At 45.6% G+C, this 19,751-nt stretch overlaps 1 protein-coding gene and 1 non-coding gene across 5 annotated transcripts in view; one reads left to right on the forward strand and one right to left on the reverse strand.

Annotated features, from left to right (window-relative positions):
* The window catches only part of LOC126251794 (E3 ubiquitin-protein ligase ZNRF2-like), a 557,859-nt gene that overhangs the window by 285,483 nt on the left and 252,625 nt on the right, over positions 1 to 19,751 (reverse strand). The gene's annotated exons all lie outside the window — the stretch shown is intronic.
* Positions 13,138 to 13,212, forward strand: Trnas-gga (transfer RNA serine (anticodon GGA)). The gene has a single exon. It is a non-coding gene; the product is annotated as a tRNA-Ser (tRNA).

The following is a 19,751-nucleotide window of genomic DNA, read 5'->3' on the forward strand; positions in this document are numbered from 1 at the left end:
ATTTTCATTACAATTGAAAAAAATCATCTTTAATAACTGAACTAAAATTTTGTAAAATCCCTGAGTTAAGTTGTAGCCCATATTCCAATAAATAATCTGTAAAAAGTTCAACTTACTACCTCAAATACTTTGTGAGGAAAGATGTAATTTATAAGCGTTATTTTAACATTGCAAGTATAGGGCGTTCCGGAGGCCCTTGACCTATTTTTCCCCAGCCCCTCCCACTCAAACTCCCCTCCCCCCTCAGGAAACTTTCCCCCTCGCTGTTACAGGTACACTTTCAGGTCTGAGTTAACCTATTCTTCTGTTAAGTGGTTTTTATTGTCACTGTACTTAACCTATTGTTCCCTCCCCTCCCACCCTCTCCTCCTCCCTCAGAAAATGGCAGGAAAACGGCTCAACTGATCGTTCATTTGGAGGGAAATCGATTGCTGCGTAAGGAACATTGTTTTAGGGGATTCAAGGCTTTTCAGGTCTGAGTTATTGGAATACACCATGTCACTAATATCAATTGATTGACTACTTAATCAAATTGATCAATTAAATAACCTCACCCCTCCAGTACACCCCCCTCTCTCCTACCCTCTCCTTCCCAGAAAATGGCGGGAAAAAGACTCAATTGATTGGTCATTTGGAGGGAAATCGATTGCTGTGTATGGAATATTGTTTTAGGGGATTCAAGGCAGTGTATGGAATAAATGGAAATGGTATATTGTTTATTTATAAACAAAATTTGTTTGTGGGGGTTGGATTTCTCTTGCTCATCATTCTCAGCTGTTTGGAAACATGTAGTCCTGTAAGAAGTAATTACATGTGGCAAACATGTTGCATAACGTAATGTTCGGCACTGTACACATAACCTAATGTTCATCACTTTGTCGCCACGTAATCTATTGTCCTGTTAACTGGTTTTCCATCTCACTCCCTTTTCCTTTAACTATTGCACCGCCTTTGATACCAAAGTAAGTAATTAGTTATGTCCTCCCACCATTTTCTGGTACACTTTTCGAATTTCACGTGCTTTAGAACGCCATTTCTGGCGCAGTCCTCTTTGTCACCCACCTCCTTAAACTATTGTATTACATTTTACATAAAAATTATTCAAATTAACTTAGTGTTCTGCACTTAGTTCTGCTCCATGTCACACACAGCCTCCCCTTAACTATTGTACCATTAACACAACATTGATATAAAAAATTTATGCAAATTAATTAAATCTATATTCTTCACATGTATGGGGTAGCTTTTTTTAATTTGCAGCATCCTATTAGTCTTAGAGAATTGTTCGTTTATATGGGGGCCCTTACCAGTTGGGTCTGATTCAAGTGGCTGAGAAGGTCCAAAGAAGAACAGCAAGATTCGTGCCTGGTACATTTAGCTATCGTGAGAGCATTACAAATCATATTGAAAGTTTGAAGTGGGGCAGAATTGCGTATAGACGACGCGCTGAATGGAAGGGGCTGCTCCCTAAATTCCAAAATCCTATCTTCCCTGAGGATGTAGAGCATATACTATTACCACCAACTTTCATATCGCACAATGATCACCATTCAAACATGAGGGAAATGAGAGCTCCTACTGAAAAAAATAGAGAAAACTCACATTTCCACTGGGAAATACTGATGTCGGTGATGTATCAGATTCCAAAGCATCCCTATAATTTACAAAGTCAACTAAGGCGTCTCTCATGTCTACACTACCAGCAAACGTGTCTTCCACATGCTAGATGCACACAGCAGAATCGATCTTCTCTCAACTAAATAAAGGCGGAAAATGTGTAGAAGCAATCAACGAACAATTTACATCGTAGGGAATAATGGTCCAGCACAAACACACCTCCATATTCAATCTTCACAAATTTCCACGTCATCACGAAAACTATACAACACATACTAAGTATCAGTTTGCTGTCTCCATTCGGACGGCCTCTGTCATTAGCTGGAAACATGAATCATTCCCACCACAGGCCACGCATAGATAGAATCATCGTATGAAATTGGTCACATATATATTTGATTGCTATACTTACAATTAAATGTTATGATTGCAGTTTCAGATGAATGACATTTGAAAATGAGAGAAGTATAGGAAATACATCCTGATGACAGCTGTGGTTCTGGAAATAGAAATATCTGTACCTTCCTTATGATGGACATTTCCTTTGCACATGCCGGAACACAAACACGTACTTTATAAGCCTGATGCCCAAGGCGAACCTATCACACACCGCCTAATACTAAGTATAATACACTCCTGGAAATGGAAAAAAGAACACATTGACACCGGTGTGTCAGACCCACCATACTTGCTCCGGACACTGCGAGAGGGCTGTACAAGCAATGATCACACGCACGGCACAGCGGACACACCAGGAACCGCGGTGTTGGCCGTCGAATGGCGCTAGCTGCGCAGCATTTGTGCACCGCCGCCGTCAGTGTCAGCCAGTTTGCCGTGGCATACGGAGCTCCATCGCAGTCTTTAACACTGGTAGCATGCCGCGACAGCGTGGACGTGAACCGTATGCGCAGTTGACGGACTTTGAGCGAGGGCGTATAGTGGGCATGCGGGAGGCCGGGTGGACGTACCGCCGAATTGCTCAACACGTGGGGCGTGAGGTCTCCACAGTACATCGATGTTGTCACCAGTGGTCGGCGGAAGGTGCACGTGCCCGTCGACCTGGGACCGGACCGCAGCGACGCACGGATGCACGCCAAACCCGTAGGATCCTACGCAGTGCCGTAGGGGACCGCACCGCCACTTCCCAGCAAATTAGGGACACTGTTGCTCCTGGGGTATCGGCGAGGACCATTCGCAACCGTCTCCATGAAGCTGGGCTACGGTCCCGCACACCGTTAGGCCGTCTTCCGCTCACGCCCCAACATCGTGCAGCCCGCCTCCAGTGGTGTCGCGACAGGCGTGAATGGAGGGACGAATGGAGACGTGTCGTCTTCAGCGATGAGAGTCGCTTCTGCCTTGGTGCCAATGATGGTCGTATGCGTGTTTGGCGCCGTGCAGGTGAGCGCCACTATCAGGACTGCATACGACCGAGGCACACAGGGCCAACACCCGGCATCATGGTGTGGGGAGCGATCTCCTACACTGGCCGTACACCACTGGTGATCGTCGAGGGGACACTGAATAGTGCACGGTACATCCAAACCGTCATCGAACCCATCGTTCTACCATTCCTAGCGGGCAAGGGAACTTGCTGTTCCAACAGGACAATGCACGTCCGCATGTATCCCGTGCCACCCAACGTGCTCTAGAAGGTGTAAGTCAACTACCCTGGCCAGCAAGATCTCCGGATCTGTCCCTCATTGAGCATGTTTGGGACTGGATGAAGCGTCGTCTCACGCGGTCTGCACGTCCAGCACGAACGCTGGTCCAACTGAGGCGCCACGTGGAAATGGCATGGCAAGCCGTTCCACAGGACTACATCCAGCATCTCTACGATCGTCTCCATGGGAGAATAGCAGCCTGCATTGCTGCGAAAGGTGGATATACACTGTACTAGTGCCGACATTGTGCATGCTGTGTTGCCTGTGTCTGTGTGCCTGTGGTTCTGTCAGTGTGATCATGTGATGTATCTGACCCCAGGAATGTGTCAATAAAGTTTCCCCTTCCTGGGACAATGAATTCACGGTGTTCTTATTTCAATTTCCAGGAGTGTACTTCACCAATAAATGATTGCAGACGATACAAAATAATACTGACCGAATATCAACGATGGGTGGGCATGTCTAATAAGTTTTTCTTGCGAGTGCTACCACCGCGTTTAGAAAGAGAGGCATAATCGTCTTACCAACCGCTATATGTTTTAAATAAAAACAACCATATTACCATCACAAGTGGTCTTCGTTCTACAGGTCACACAAGTATCCACGTTAAAGGCTATACCGGCTTTATAAGTCCATATATGGCATTACCTTATGACGTGGTTTTTCCAGACAAATACCATGACACTGATGGCCAGAGTGTATGTTATCACACCAGCAGTGCAGTTACACGTTGCCGACAGTGCACCCTCGTAATAAAATCATAGAATTTTGAAAGTGATTCGGCTAAGGAGTGTGGTATGAAACAGATATTTGCAACCCCTCACCCTGCCACCAGGCCAGTATTTGTAATGCATTCTGCCTCAATGCCATATCATATTTCTGGCCCTCTCATATCTCGAAACGAGCCACCTTCTCTGCTACATTAAAATTCTGACATGGTTTTAGGTAACCCCTTTGTATCTTGCAACAGCCCTCAGACTCTGCACTACCATCCCCACAGCTTTGTGCATGTGATTGTTCCAATGTTAAGTCGGAACTGCGTAGAAGTCGGAGAAAGCTATATCTACCACCTTCAGCAACCCGTGTAGAAACAAGCGAAGCTGAATTACTGTGACAGAACTGTGTTTTGACCATTTGACAGAAATGAAGCCCGCTCCTGCAACACGAGGTAGTATAAAAGAACTGGGTAAAGGACGTGGATTTTGCTACAGCATTGTGGTACTTCTCCAAACTACAAGCAGGTACTACAGATCCACATCCCTCAGGGCCCATTCGTATCTATCACCCCAATATTCTATCATCGTTGTTCTTTTCCATCCATCAGCGAACAATTACGAACAATAAAACAGCTCCACTAACTTCATCCGATAGAGAACACGACAATATTTTTACCGCATCACTCTCCCCCACATGTTGTTGTTGTTGTGGTCTTCAGTCCTGAGACTGGTTTGATGCAGCTCTCCCCCACATATCGAAAACAAATACCGCATACGTGCCGGCTTCGAGCACATGTGACGATCCTATTAAAAATTTAGGTATTGATCCAATGCACAGACCAGTTTAAAGTTTCATAACCTATACTGTACAAGGATGACCGTATCCCACAGACTATACTGTAACTCGCATGAGACGCTCCCTGTGACACAGTGTCGTAGTTTGAAACACTGTTTTTTTTTATGTAAAACGCTTTGTACACTGCCATACATATTGTTTTTCCGCCACGACATCTAGGTCTGTGTCAGGTTCTAAACTGACATTAACACGTTCTGATCCATTGCCTCTCACAGAAAACTAGACGTCGCACGGTGTAAATCATGTTCTTACTGCACGTACCGTAACACACCACACACACTGGATGATGTTAAATAAATGACAGTTACAACATAAGGAAACTGGAGGATTTTTACAGCGCTGGCGTGGGTTTCCAAAATACATTTAAACTCATCTGTCACACTGACAGGGATATAGGAGTCTCTACATAGTGGCGAAAACGTTTGTGTATGCAGAAAGCAGGAAGGGTAACACATGATGGACGGGGTCCCACGTTAGGACCACGAATTCGCACTTTCCTTGTTGTTAGACTTTTTCAGATAATTTCCTAGGACTTAGGACAATCAAGACATATGGCCTGTCTGAGTGTATGTATACCATAACTTTTTTGGGTCCTGTACAGATATAAAAGATAACTGTACTGTTGGCGTAAAACGTGTATATACTGAAGTGTAAAGTTACTGTGGCTTATGCTGTGGCATGACCAGAGAAGAGGAGAGTGTGTGCCCTATCGTGAGGGGTGTAAAAATTCAGGACCTCGATAACTGCGAGTGTATTGAAGAAGATTTTTTTTTTTTTTTTTTTTTTTTACGTGGAAAATTACCTGCGCTATAGATACTGAGACTCATTCCAGAACCACAGACGTCAAGAGGAGACATTACGTGTACATCAATCGGTGTCAGACTGCAGCAGCAATCGTAATATTTAATTGTAGTCAGACTGGTAAATATGTTCCTGGCTTCCAATATTCTTGATGATGATGATGAAGTCCCATACTCCGTGACGGAACGTAGGGGACGATGCGGGAGACCCGCACCGCTTTACTAGGCAAGGTCCTAGTGGAGGTGGTTTGCCATTGCCTTCCTCCGACCGTGATGGGGATGAATGATGATGATGAAGACGACACAACAACACCCAGTCATCTCGAGGCAGGAAAAATCCCTGACCCCGCCGGGAATCGAACCCGGGACCCCGTGCTCGGGAAGCGAGAACGCTACCGCCGCGAGACCACGAGCAGCGGACTCCAATATTCTTGTGAGTCTTGTATGTATTTAATTATCTGTAGGCAACTTATGTGGGGTTACCTGTCAGTGGAATGTAGCGATCTGTGCAAATAATTTTGCGGCTGAAAGTCTCATCTGCAGAAAACAATGGCAGATGGTGCTCCCACACTGGCAGCAGCATCAGTTTCATGGGTAAATTCACTGACGGACGGTCTGTCCTGTTAAGAATGCACCCTGTGCTATTCTGGGAAGCATTGCAACATCTCTCCATGCTGGACCCTATGCATCACTGCACCAGAAGCAGTAGCTAGGTGAAGGCGTATTTCAACAGGAATTTCTCAGGTGTCAAGTATGAAAGAGATCCTGGCGCCTCATGCTTGCGGGACCCGAACAGTCGCATCGTAGCTTCGCAGGGACTGTCGCTGCACCTAGACTCCGGCTTCAGTGTCGGGATCTGTTTTGTTTAAACTATATTCCATCTACATTTACATCTACATATATACTCCGCTAGCCACCAAGTGGTGTGTGGTGGAGGGCACTATTCACGCCAAGGTCATATTTCCCCCCTTCTGTTCCACTCGTGGATCGCGAGAGGAAAACACGACTGTCTGAACGTCTCAGTACGAGCTTTAATTTCCCTTATCTTTGAATGGTGATCATTGTGCGATATGAAAGTTGGTAGTAATAGTATATGCTCTACATCCTCAGGGAAGATAGGATTTTGGAATTTAGGGAGCAGCCCCTTCCATTCAGCGCGTCGTCTATACGCAATTCTGCCCCACTTCAAACTTTCAATGTGATTTGTAATGCTCTCACGATAGCTAAATGTACCAGGCACGAATCTTGCTGTTCTTCTTTGGACCTTCTCAGCCACTTGAATCAGACCCAACTGGTAAGGGCCCCCATATACACGAACAATTCTCTAAGACTAATAGGATGTTGCAAATTAAAAAAAGCTACCCCATACATGTGAAGAATATCGATTTAATTAATTTGCATAAATTTTTTATATCAATGTTGTGTTAACGGTACAATAGTTAAGGGGAGGCTGTGTGTGGCATGGAGCAGAACTAAGTGCAGAACACTAAGTTAATTTGAATAATTTTTATGTAAAATGTAATACAATAGTTTAAGGAGGTGGGTGACAAAGAGGATTGCGCCAGAAATGGCGTTCTAAAGCATGTGAAATTCGAAAAGTGTACCAGAAAATGGTGGGAGGACATAACTAATTACTTAATTTGGTATCAAAGGCGGTGCAATAGTTAAAGGAAAAGGGAGTGAGATGGAAAACCAGTTAACAGGACAATAGATCACGTGGCGACAAAGTGATGAACATTAGGTTAAGTGTACAGTGCCGAACATTACGTTATGCAACATGTTTGCCACATGTAATTACTTCTTACAAGACTACATGTTTCCAAACAGCTGAGAACGATGAGCAAGAGAAATCCAACCCCCATAAACAATTTTTTTATAAATAAACAATATACCCTTTCCATATATTCCATGCACTGCCTTGAATCCCCTAAAACAATATTCTATACACAGCAATCGATTTCCCTCCAAATGACCAATCAATTGAGTCTTTTTCCCGCCATTTTCTGGGAAGGGGAGGGTGGGAGAGGAGGGGGAGGAGTTTACTGGATGGGGAGAGGTTAATTAAGTAGTGAACCAAACTAATAATAGTTACAGGGGCTATTCCAATAACTCAGACCTGAAAGTGTATCTGTGGCAGTGTCTCGGTGTTCTGTTTCGATTGATTCCTAATATTTCAGCCGCGTACACCATTGCTGTTTCATGCAGGACATCTCCAGAAGATGCTGCCACCACCAGGACGCCCTCCATCTCAAACAAGTGGCGCCAGTCGATCATTATGTGGTTATGAACAGCACACCAGTGGACAGATGGGATGGAAAAGACACTGTCAATATGGAACAGTCTCAGAATTAAGGACGGCTATAGAAGCAGCATGGCTCATTATTTCGTCAGGGGTCTTCCAACCACTTGTGGAGTCCGTGCCACTCGAGTTGCTGCACTACACCGAGTAAGAGTAGGTCCGACACGATGTTAGAAGGCATCCCATGAATTTTTTCACCTCAGTTTACATGCTGTCGCGTGAGGAATGGTCAGTATTCATGGATAAGACAGGAACGCTCATTTGAAACAAAAAATTTCTTGATGACATATGCCCTGTGCCGAATGGTTTCCAAGACAGACTACATTTAATATACATTCGTTTGCGGACTGGTTGCGCACACACGAGTGTCTTACCTACTCGACCTCCTACGTTTAATTCTGGCCCACCCCATCTCTTTGCTTCCAATTTCTTTGCACGAGATGATTTTCCACTATTAAACCAGCCCTTTGAAAACGCAGTTGACAATGGTGTGTCGTGAGTGAAGTAGTGCGAAGGGCTGAGAATGTATCAGAGAGAAGCATCAGTCAACTGTGTTTCTACAAGCGCTGTTATAATACCGACTGTTGTACATGTCTAAACCTGACGATGTATTTAATAATAGAGAATATAAAAAACCAGCGTGTCTTGGGAACCATTCAGAATTGGGCATACGTTCACATTAAGTTTTTTCCTTCAGATGATCGATCGTGATATATCTCTGAATACTGACCATTCCTCCTGAAACATCCTGTGTGTGAGTCTTGATCCTCGTTGAAGAAATTCTAAAAGAAACTGTTTTCGAATGCATTGGTGTGTAGAAAGATTAGAATGGAATCTCAGCTTTTTCGCTGAATGGATAAAAGGGTAAATTTAGCAGTGAACTCCTACTTTATAAAGAAAACACAGAGTGGCAGGATGGGGCACACTCAGAACATATGAGTATAAACCTGAGAAATACGTGTTTTTCAAGGTTTTTTATTGTTATTTGTATACAATGCAGTAGGACAAAGAATTGCTGTGTCTCTAATTCTTGCGATTTTGTGGATATCGACAGGAGGAAAACACACAAAATCATTTCTTTTTCACGTATGGTTTACGCACGATGAGACAGGCATCGCTTAGGAATCCGTATCTTGGCGTATCTAACTGCTCTGTCCACAAGGAAAGCACATGAAGTGGAAGCGAGTCACCGCCGGGCGACTTCTCGCGGCAGGTTACATAAAGTACACACAGCAGTATCTGCAGGCGGTGCCTAGCTTTCGAGGTAAGAGCACTTCCAAGAAGAGCTACACGAACGACAAACTGCAGCATGTAACATTCAAAGTAGCGTTTCATCATTGCACGAAGCAATTAGTGATCACTGACCATTTCACGTGGGAGAAGCACGTGGTGGTCGATTTCCGCTGCTTAGGTTACATGTCAAACATCGCCGTGGTCAGAAATAGTGAATACGGGAACATGAACAACCTGGCAACATAGGCCCAGATGGCGCATCAATTAGCTACAGCGCGCTGTAAAATTCGAGCAGAAACAACGATGGTAATTTGCTATCAACTTTTTCTGACGCAAGGCACTGACTAAGAACTTGGCAAATTAAATAAAGAAAGCTTTAACGAGACTCTAGGTCGTGAAAGATGGCTGAAGAGGTAGCGGTGGTTATAATTTTTATTTTATTTAACGCTTTCAGATGCTATGGCTACATTTGTGAACATTAACTTTTACTGTGTTTCAGCTGCAACTGAATTATTTTTTCCCGATGGAAACCTCACGTACACATTGATGAAAGTTCAAGCTTTTCTTCACGCACAAGTGCTGCCAACTGTTGGGCATCACAATGAAAATAGCAGCAAGTCAATGTAGCAGTGCGCAGCAGCTTGTGGCCACCAGAATACATGGAAATGGTTGGTTCACTACATTGGATTGTACAACTGAATATTGTTATTTTGCATGGTGATTACTGAATGATAACAGACAATATATTGTAAATAATTATTTTTGTCCATAAAATGAAGCCAAGTGTACAAACCATGTTTTGAAAAGTGGTACATACTTTTGTATGTATCTTGCATTTAAAACCATTAAAAATCACCTAAGAGCATTACCACAAAGCTAAATTTTCCTCGCACGCGAAAAAATTCAGGCTTGAAAGGATTAAAGTGAAATATGCGTATAACTACTCTTACTGTCCAAAGGGCGTGAAAGCATGTTAAGATTACATACAATACGCTTCTCTCTTTCCACTTCGGTGTTTTTCTCAATCCAAATTCACACTAGTCTTACCTTAATTATAATCGTTTTCAGAATTTTCTTCTCTCCCGCGCTCCATTAAAAGAGGTCTCAAACTCTGTAGAATACAGAGAGGTGTCTACACATGCAAATAAAAAAAAAAGGGACAGAACACAGAAATCGATGTGAGGTGTAAGGTGGGTTATGCTGTCACACTGGCAATAAATTTCACCACAATTATGACCAACGCCACCACGGACGTGTCAAACCCCGTCTTAGCCACATTTCGCACCTTCTGAAGTGTCTGCGACGAAGGTTAGAACCGCGACCCCCATCGTTGAAATCGCGCGGTTTTCTTGTGGGTGGCAAAGGAAAACATTGCAGACACACCGCCGCCAGGAATAGACACGGAACGACCTCAGGCGGTGGCATTAATGGTGTGAATGAAACCACCGCTTCGTATGGGGCGTTGATTCCCACACATTTCGCAGGAGAGAAAGACAGTTCGCAGTCCGATGTGCAAGAGGACGATGTTCTTAGAGATCTGTGACACTGCTGACATCCCGTGGACGATTACACGCTACTCTGAGGACACCGTTGAGTCACCAACGAAATATCAGCGTCTTCCGAAGCAGCAAAGGGTGCTTACGCTTCTTCAGCCCTTCTATTTCGCGACCCCCGGTGGCTTGATCACGAAGAAGTACAACGTTGACACATGCGTGAATGAAATGGCGAAGAGTCCCTGTGAGAGCGCACAGTTCGGCAGCATCCTCCGCGCCCACATTTGTTGAGCTCGTTAAAAATGTACCCGCTGTTGCTCTTGCGCCTGCTGAGAGACCATCCGGAATTCGGTGGGCTGTTAAAGGGTTGCCTATCTGCAAGCGCCGAGTACTACGTCAAAACTCTGTTCACGTACATTTTTGAAGTGCTCAATAACGACGGGTATACAGCACCGAGGGTGTTGCCAAAGGACGCTTTGCCTTATTCATTCATGAGTCATTTTCGCACCACTCTGTCGTCACGCCACAGGAGGGTGGAAAACAGGTGGGATGGAAAAGACCATGGTGGTGTCGAGAGGGAGCCCTAGGAACACAGACTACAGGAAGCTATTGGCGGTCCTTCAGTGGAGTATCGAGTCGGATCCCAGCTGGTGTACCCAGTTTCAGACGGTGTGCAAACAATGTGAACTGTTGGTTTTGGAACAGGGTTGAGTGATACGGGTGAGTAAGCATCTGAGAGGCAGTGACTACGTAATTAGGCAGAAGCTGCCTTCGTCTAACCCGCAGCGATGGGACACCGGCTTACGCCAGGCGGCTGTCAACAGGACTCATACGGACGGCCCCCGCTGCCAACCGCTCGCCAGTGTGGTGAACAGAATCCAGCAAGCTCAGTATGGTCGCTGCTCCCGACCCGTAGGCAACACATCTACAGTCCAAGTGGGAAAAAAATCAGTGCTTTGCAAAATCTCAGGAAAAGTAAGTGGTCCGCGCCTCACATGGACTTCCTATGGAAGCGGAGAACATTTAGCTTCTTCATGCAAGTTGCCTTCAGGTGGCAGACATGTGGCAGCCAAATTACCGTCCTGTCAAATAAATTACCTGAGAACTGAAAAGTTTCAACGACTTCAATTGACTGGTCACTAAGATAAATTATAGAGAAAAGATGAATCGACAGAACAGACGTGTGATCGGATAAATCCGGAAACTGGCTATGGAAACGAGACGACGAAGCGCTGATTTTGTTTAACCCCTCTAATCCAACAAGTTATCTACGCTGACAGTCAGACAATCCCTGGCAACTGGCGCAGCACAGTAATTTGGTATTCTCGCGGTAGTTGTCTGTTTTTCAGGACTGAATACAGAATGACTCTTGTGGAGGATATTTACAAGTCAACGAGTTCTCAGGACCAGGTCCACAGTTAATCACCTGTCGCACTCGCTTCAATGTTATCTTTGACGGAATTGTGTGCACGCAGCATCAGAAATAGGGAAAACCGACGCATCGCCGAGCACTGTTTTAAAATGACAGACATTTCTGGGTACGGCAGGAGCGCCAGTCACGGGCGTATCAGCTGTTTCCAGTCGAAAGGACGCGATTCGGCCGGGCGGCGGCGCGCATTAATTCTGGCAGATAAGTTTATCTGGCGCGGGTGAAGCCACGCCCCCCGCGACGCGTCGGCGCCGCTCTCTGCCCTCTGCCTCTGCAGATGAGAGCGCCACTGGCGAGGACGTCGACACGCGACGCCGGAGCGGCACTAAATGCTGCGCTTGAGAGTGGCGGTCGCGATACTAGGAGCTTACGAGATCGCAGTAAATCACTCGATACAGTATGTTCTCATTTAAATTCTGCGACTCGGTGGCTTAATGGTAGTCGGCACGGTAGCTCAGTGTGTTCAGTCAGGCAAGTGTAATAAAAAAAATTAAATAAAATATATTGTGTGAAATTCATCACGACGGAATTTGAAAGACGTATCTGACATGCGCACAGAATCACTGACGAAAAAAGGGCGAATAAACAGATCGAAAGAAAGACGATAAAAAAAAAGAAGCGCTCGAATTTGTTCCCCGATCACTCCTTGGATTTTTTCGGGTACTTACCACTGCTTTCACTTCCGGAAATATTTGTCAATGTGAAAAATGTCGACTTGCAACGACATTCGGAATCCACCTTAAACTTTACGTTTCCATATAAGGTCGGGGGAAGCCCCACGCATATAAGGCCTCCAACAAGACAGCGCCTAGTAAATTGCCGTGGTGTTCAAAACAACTTTCGTGTTGAAACTTCCTGGCAGAGTAAAACTGTGTGCCGGACCGAGACTCGAACTCGGGACCTTTGCCTTTCGCGGGCAAGTGCTCTACCAACTGAGCTACCGAAGAACGACTCACGCCCGGTACTCACAGCTTTACTTCTGCCATTATCTCGTCTCCTACCTTCCAAGGCTGTGAGGACGGGGCGTGAGTCGTGCTTGGGTAGCTCAGTTGGTAGAGCACTTGCCCGGGAAAGGCAAAGGTCCCGAGTTCGAGTCTCGGTCCGGCACACAGTTTTAATCTGCCAGGAAGTTTCATATCAGCGCACACTCCGCTGCGAAGTGAAAATCTCATTCTGGAACTTTCGTGTTGATGACAGCTTCACTTACTTACCGCCACTGTAACCTTTATAACATCGGTGAGTCAACTCATACAACTACCTGGGTGCAACGATGTGCAGGGATATGTCAATGGCAGGTAAGGAAGGTGGGAGACTTTACTTCAGAGCAGCATAGTGGGAAACTGCTGTCTGTGCAAAAAGTAGGCGCCTTACAAATCGCTTGTGGTGGTCGAGCATTGTCCTGTTGAAAAACGGCACTACGATGCAGCCGAATGAAAGGTCACATGCGAGGATGCAGGATGCCCGTAACGTACCGTTACGCAGTCACAGTCAATCACTAATAACGGTGACCGGAAGTGGTATGCGATGGCTCCCCATACCGTGATGCCAGGACTAACAGCGTAGTGCCTCCAAAGCATTAGAGGAATGTAACCCCTCCCCAGATCACCGACTATAGTCACCCGGCGTTGTGCGGAACCCCCGCTAGTCGTTGGCCACGATACATTCACCAATAGTGCGAGCTCTCCGGTTACGGCACCACACTAAAAGCAGCCGTTTGTGTTGTGGTGGTGACAATGAAATGATGGTATGGCACTGTTGTCCGGGTCCGGACGCCTTGTAACATTCTTACGGGGGTAGCAACTTTAATAGTGGCAACTATTTATTTACAGCTCGTACAAAATAGATACGTGTTTCAAAGTTTTACTGACCTTCAAAGTAGTCGCCAACTTTGTGTATAACCCGTTGCCAGAGATGTGTAATTCGTAGGATACTCTTAGCAGTGCCAGTTGTGTTGACAGTTCGAGCGGCGCGGTTTATTGGTCGACGAATTTGTAGCAGTTCTGAAGCGAATGCCGTGAAGTGTTTCCTTCAGTTTAGAAATCGAGTTGAACTTACGAGGGCTTAAGTCAGGGGAGTGCATTATGTGGTATAGCACTTGGCAGCCCATCAGTCAAACAAATCAGTAACAGCTTGCACTGTACGTGCTCGAGCAATGATGGTCAGGTCTTGCAGAAAGTGACATCACTGCTGTCTCTATGCTGTTTATTTTAGTACACAACCTACGACCAGCTGGGAGTCCATTACTTTTTCTTCTACAGCAGGCAGAGATGTGAGGAGGTTGCAGTGTGTTTGGCGCGCAGTACGGCGACACTTCCTTGTGGTGGCAACAAGTGGTGGACCGGAATCTTGACTACGAGTATGCCTGCCCCCACGTTCCCATGCAGTCAAATATCGGGCCTCTGTCACATCGAAATTTCCCAAAACATATAGGATACTGCACGATTCGACCAGCCGGCCAAATGAAGAGCCCACAATGAGACCCCTTTCGAACTCTTTCAGGTGCTGATAACGCTGTCTCGCACGAGTAAGCGGTATCACTGTGTCACTCGAAATCCGACGCTGTTCAGGCCCCTCACATACCCTACCAGGCCTGACAGCAACACTAAAAACGAACAACACTACAGCAGTCTGTTAGTCGTTCTACTGGTCACTGAGAATTGCAGCTCTATTCATTTACATGGTGAGTATACGCGTACAAAGTTATCCCGACATCCGATCGCGTCTTCTGTGTGCTTTTGTCACGCAGTGTACATGGACCATCTTGTTCTTACACTACTGATCCATAAAGTGGATGGTCTATAGACGTTGCGGATCATCCCCCCCGTCGCCAAGCTTTATATGTTTTCCGTGCATTACCATCTGCAGCGATTCGCTTCCTTGCTGTACCGGCAGCTTTTCTAAGATCGTTAACCCACCTTCATTACGTGTTTGAATCGGTTTTTTTTGTCATCTGAAATAATGACGTAAATATGGCATCGCAACCTTGTGAATAAATGGTCACCTTAGTGCGGGAGACTGGTTAGTCACATAGGAGCAGTCCTTCAAATCTGGAACTCATTATTTCCCCATGTTACCGTTAAAAGTTTCACATACATTTTCATTTTAAAGAAATAGTATGTTCGCTTAAACAGTCACAAACTTTCTTCCCGCAGGCGCTGCAGTGCCATGTTTTAGCTTTATTTACAGCAATGAAGAATGCTATATCGTTCACGAATTACATTTTCTGAATGCTTGGTTCTGCTAGCAGTGGACTGACGACAACGATTTCATGATGTGATGACTCGAAATATGCAACGTCATGGATCAATATAAGCATCATACTATGGGCGTTCTAAATCCGCAATAAATTTTGAGGAGGAATAGTATTTACGAGTTGGTAATTCTCTTTAGAGCAGAGATCAAACACATTCTACTGTGGAAGTTGCTCACACAAGGAAACGGCAGTCTTGACTCCAGCCTGATACCGGTTAAAGGAGACATTACTGTTTTCAAACGGAAGGTTTCAAATAGGCTATTGGCCTTACACGGTTGCGCCGGTCAACGCACATGTGTGCATGATATCGTAACGACTACCACGGTCTTTGGCGTTCTGTTGTGGTCAGTCACATACATTCACTGCTGCAAGTTAAATAATTACACAAAAATTATTTACTGTGTCTCAGTTGGAAACATGAAACGAAGTGGTCATGGGATGCAGTTACGTTAAGACAACTACTTTGTCGTAATCACAAGATACTGAATCATGTCTCCTTACATGTTTCGCTCTTCAAAATATATGAGTCTGAATCGACAAAAAGAACCTCGTATCAGTTATTTATACCAAGTATCAGCGCAACCTCCACCCTAGTTTCGATACGATGATGAGATGTCTCACTAAATAACCGCTCCGCCGGTATAAGAATCTTGTGGCGAAGCAAGAAGATGGTACGGACATTGTGGTGCTCAATCTTGCAATATTTCTACTCAGACGTCGAGTGACTATCCGTTATCTGCAGGAAAAGAAACTGACTACAAACTCAAAGGAGTGCAAAATGTCATCAGTTAAAAATATTACCGATTTCGACGATCCCTTAGCGGCCAATGAATATCAGAGAGCAAAACATCGAGTTTTAGAGCCTGTTACCATACGTGTACCACAGTTTCCCCGGAAAAAAAAAAACTGTGTATCCAGCTTTTCCATCCATCGCACACTAGATTACGTTACAGTAGATAGCCTAGTCCCGTAGTGAATGCTATACAAAAGTGTACACAATCTGTGAAACTTTTCTACGGAACGTTGACTGTCACAGGCAAGCTCAAAGCGTGACTTGATGGCTACCCAGTATGAGGTGCAAAGCGTGTTACGGCGTAAAGTCAAGCGCCAGCGCTCCAGTCGGGAACAAAAGAGAAGGCTGTGAGGAGGGGCCAGCCACGTCACGTTAACCACTTCGATAGAAGTTCAGGACGACGACGCCTCATCACAACGTGCTATTGGCGACAAAAACAATAAAATGGGTACTCTAGACCGTGGAGTATCCGAAAAGTTCTACCTGCCATGGGGAAACCAGCGTTCATGATATCTGAGTGGCTGGACGGTAGAAGATGATATCGAGCCCAAGTTACTCACTGAAAGCATCAAAAGAAGCTGCTAATAACGTTCACTAGAATGAAAATACACACATCAAAAAAAAGTTTTGCATCACCTCGGTTCCGAAACCTGTACAGAAAATTGAAATAGAGATCAATATAAACATCATTTCCGCCCTTTTTATTGCTCATGAAAACCACACATTGCATGTTGTACCACCATACAGCGAGACCTTCAGAGGTGGTGGTCCAGATTGCTGTACACACCGGTACCTCTAATATCCAGTAGCACGTCCTCTTGCACTGATGCATGCCCGTATCCGTCGTGGCATACTAACCATAAGTTCATCAAGGCGCTGTTGATCCAGATTGTCCCACTCCTCAACGGCGATTCGGCGTAGATCCCTCAAAGTGGTTGGTGGGATACGTCGTCCATAAACAGCCCTTTTCAGCCTATCCCCGGCATGTTCGATAAGGTTCGAGTCTGGAGAACTTGCTGGCCACTCTAGTCGAGCGATGCCGTTATCTTGAAGGAAGTCATTCACAGGATGTGCACGATGGGGGCGCGAATTGTCGTCCATGAAGACAAATGCCTCGCCAATATGCTCCCGATGTGGTTGCACTATCGGTCGGAGGATGGGATTCAAGTATCGTACAGCCGTTACGGCGCCTTCCATGACCACCAGCGGCGTACGTCGGCCCCACATAATGCCACCCCAAAACAGTAGGGAAACTCCACCTTGCGTTCAGCCTGACCGGGTTGCCTCCAAACGTGTCTCCGACGATTGCCTGGCTGAAGGCATATGCGACACTCATCGGTGAAGAGAACGTGATGCCAATCCTGAGCCGGCCGTGGTGACAGAGCGGTTCTAGGAGATTCAGTCCGGAACCGCGCGACTGCTACGGTCGCAGGTTCGAATCCTGCCTCGGGCATGGATGTGTGTGATGTCCTTAGTTAGGGTTAAGTAGTTCTAAGACTAGAGGACTGATGACCTCAGATGTTAAGTCCCATAGAGCCATTTGAACCACTTTTTGCCAATCCTGAGCGGTCCATTCGGCATGTTGTTGGGCCCATCTGTACCGCGCTGCATGGTGTCGTGGTTGCAAATATGGACGTCGAGAGTGAATTTGCGCATCATGCAGCCTAATGTGCACAGTTTGAGTCGTAATACGACGTCCTATGGCTGCACGAAAAGCATTATTCAACATGGTGACGTTGCTGTCAGGATTCCTCCGAGCCATATTTTGTAGGTAGCGGTCAGCCACTGCAGTAGTAGTCCTTGGGCGGCCTGAACGAGGCATGTCATCGACAGTTCCTGTCTCTCTGTATCTCCTCCATGTCCGAACAACATCGCTTTGGTTCATTCCGAGACGCCTGCACACTTCCCTTCTTGAGAGCCCTTACTGGTACAAAGTAACAATGCGGAGGCGATCGAACATCGGTATTGACCGTCTAGGCATCGTTGAACGACAGACGAGCCATGTACCTCCTTCCTGGTGGAATGACTGGAACAGATCGGCTGTCGGACCCCCTCCATCTAATAGCCGCTGCTCATGCATGGTTGCTCACATCTTTGGGCGGGTTTCGTGACATCTCTGAACAGTCAAAGGGACTGTGTCTGTGTTACAATATCCACAGTCAACGTCTATCTTCAGAAGTTTTGGGAATCGGGGTGATGCAAGACTTTTTTTGATGTGTGTATTTACAATTATTAGTACGCATATTGCTATGCACACTCTTTAAAAAAAATTACGTTAGAGGTTTCGGAATGAAGACAAATTACGCAGTGGAATGTTTCTGATTTATTGTGTCCACAACGTCTAAAGTAGCCGAACCAGCTGTGGCCTAAGTCAATATATCCAATTCTAGAGAACAGAACTCTTGAAGATTTCTTCTGGCATAACGCTTGCGTTTCGGGTTTATCGTTTTTTAGGTTTCAGACAGAGCATTAGCTAAGATGGACAAAAATGGCGGACAAATTATCTCCATCATGCCTCTCGTCCTTCTTAATGTGTGTCGGCACATCATCCATTCTATTTACCTTCAAAGAAGTTCGAATGCAATCTAATCGTAGGAACTGCACTCTCATGCATGTAGGAAGAGCAACAAACATAGTTCGAATGGAGTGTTCTACGAGGAATATTCGACGAATTTAGAGGACATACGCAGAATCGGTTAAATTAAAAGACACACCAACATTCTGTGGTGCCACCGCAAGACACCACACTTGCTCGGTGGTAACCCTTAAATCGGCCGCGGACCGTTAGTATACCCGCGTGTCACCACTATCAGTGATTGCAGACCGAGCGCCGCCACACGGCAGGTCTAGTCTAGAGAGACTCCCTAGCACTCGCCCCAGCTGGACAGCCGACTTTGATAGCGATGGTTCACTGTCTACATACGCTCTCATTTGCAGAGACGACAGTTTAGCATAGCCTTCAGCTACGTCATTTGCTACGACCTAGCAAGACGCCATATTCAGTTACTATAATCTGAACAGATAATATTGTGAATCATGTACCGTCAAGAGCGACGTTCATCATTAATGGATTAAAGTTAAGTATCAACCTAATTACGTCCGCTTTCGGAATTCTAATTACTTGTCATGTTCCAGACCTCACGTCAGTATAGTTCTTCCCTCCTCACGCCAGCCTGCGTGAGCTGAAACGCGTGCATTTCGGCCTCCTCTAGTAACACGGTGGTGGCTCTTCTGCCAACACTACACATTCCATGCGGGAATCTAACCTAAAATTTCATCACCTTCTCCTCCTGTTTATAAAGTAAGCACACTTTCATTTTGCGCCATGTTTCTGAATCTTGTTTCCATGAGCCATTCACCGAAGCCATTTGAAGAAAAATTAATAGAAATGAAACCGCGACCAACTGTTGAGGAAGCGAGGCTCGGAAGGTGGGAAGTTCGAACGAAGAGGAGTCGCAAATAGCGCTGTCGGACTCTCAAGTCATTCAGTGTACACAGATGTGCGTCAGTGACATCCAGCGGTTAACGCTGCCGCCACCCAAAACCATAGAATAAGTAATTATTACGTCTACATAAATTTACAACAACTTAAAAAAGAAAT

Source organism: Schistocerca nitens, chromosome 4 (genome assembly GCF_023898315.1).
Source record: "Schistocerca nitens isolate TAMUIC-IGC-003100 chromosome 4, iqSchNite1.1, whole genome shotgun sequence".
Taxonomy (NCBI): domain Eukaryota; kingdom Metazoa; phylum Arthropoda; class Insecta; order Orthoptera; family Acrididae; genus Schistocerca; species Schistocerca nitens.